We start from the raw sequence: 976 nt of genomic DNA, 5'->3' as shown, positions 1-976 counted from the left end.
ATCAGCGCCCGCTGCTCCCCGGAGCGGACACGCCGGGCGGGGGGGCCAGCCCAGCCCAGCCCGGATCTGGGGGGGCCGAAGGGCCGGGCTTAACCACGGGCGAGCCCCTCTGCAGGCCGGCACGGGGCTGCCTCAGTTTCCCCACCTGTAAAGGGGTGTGAGTTATGATTTGGGTGGGGGGTGGCACCCCAAAACCTCCAGGGCTGAGCAGGGGCTTCCCTCCGGTTCTTCTGGGGGTCACTGTGGCCTAACTTTGCACCCACAGGGCACCTGGGGTGTCCCACTGGTGTCACAGGGCTCCTGGGGGGTCCCACTGGTGTCACAAGCGCTGTCGGGCCTCAGCCCTCGCTGGGGGTGACACCGGGTGCCGTTTCCCGGCCGTTCCAGGTGCCGTGTGTCACCGCCCGGGCTGTGACTCACCGCGGCCTCGCCCCACGGCACCGTCCGGGGCAGGCGGGCCCGGTCACTGCCAGGGGACACTGCCAGGGGACACTGCCAGGGGTCACTGCCAGGGGACACTGCCAGGGGGCACTGCCAGGGGGCTGATGTGTGCAGGGCTGGACGCGGCCGTGCAGGGGTACCCCTTCGAGGCCTGGGGGCTCTCGGGGCCCGACCTGCTGGGGCTGGAGCCGGGGGGCCTGGAGGCTCTGGGCGTGCGGCCCGTGGGACACCAGGAGCTGCTGCTGGAGGCCGTGGAGCAGCTGCGGAACCTGGTGAGTGCCGGGATCCCCGGGACGAGCAGGGGGATGTGGGGGCTCCCTGGGCTGAAGGATGAGGATGTGGGGTCACCCTGGCCTGGGTGGAAGGTGGGGACACAGGGGCACCCTGGGCTCAGTGGAGGGGGCTCTGAGCTGGGCAGAGGGAAGGACATGGGGACACCATGGGCTGGGTGAAGGTGACCCCCTGAATGCCACCCTGCCCGTCCATCCCCTGGCACCCCTGTCCCCCCAGGACACAAGGCTGGCGGCACCAGCCT

The sequence above is a fragment of the Geospiza fortis genome, unplaced genomic scaffold (genome assembly GCF_000277835.1).
Source record: "Geospiza fortis unplaced genomic scaffold, GeoFor_1.0 scaffold432, whole genome shotgun sequence".
In the NCBI taxonomy this organism is placed as follows: domain Eukaryota; kingdom Metazoa; phylum Chordata; class Aves; order Passeriformes; family Thraupidae; genus Geospiza; species Geospiza fortis.
Note: the sequence above shows the minus strand (reverse complement) of the source record.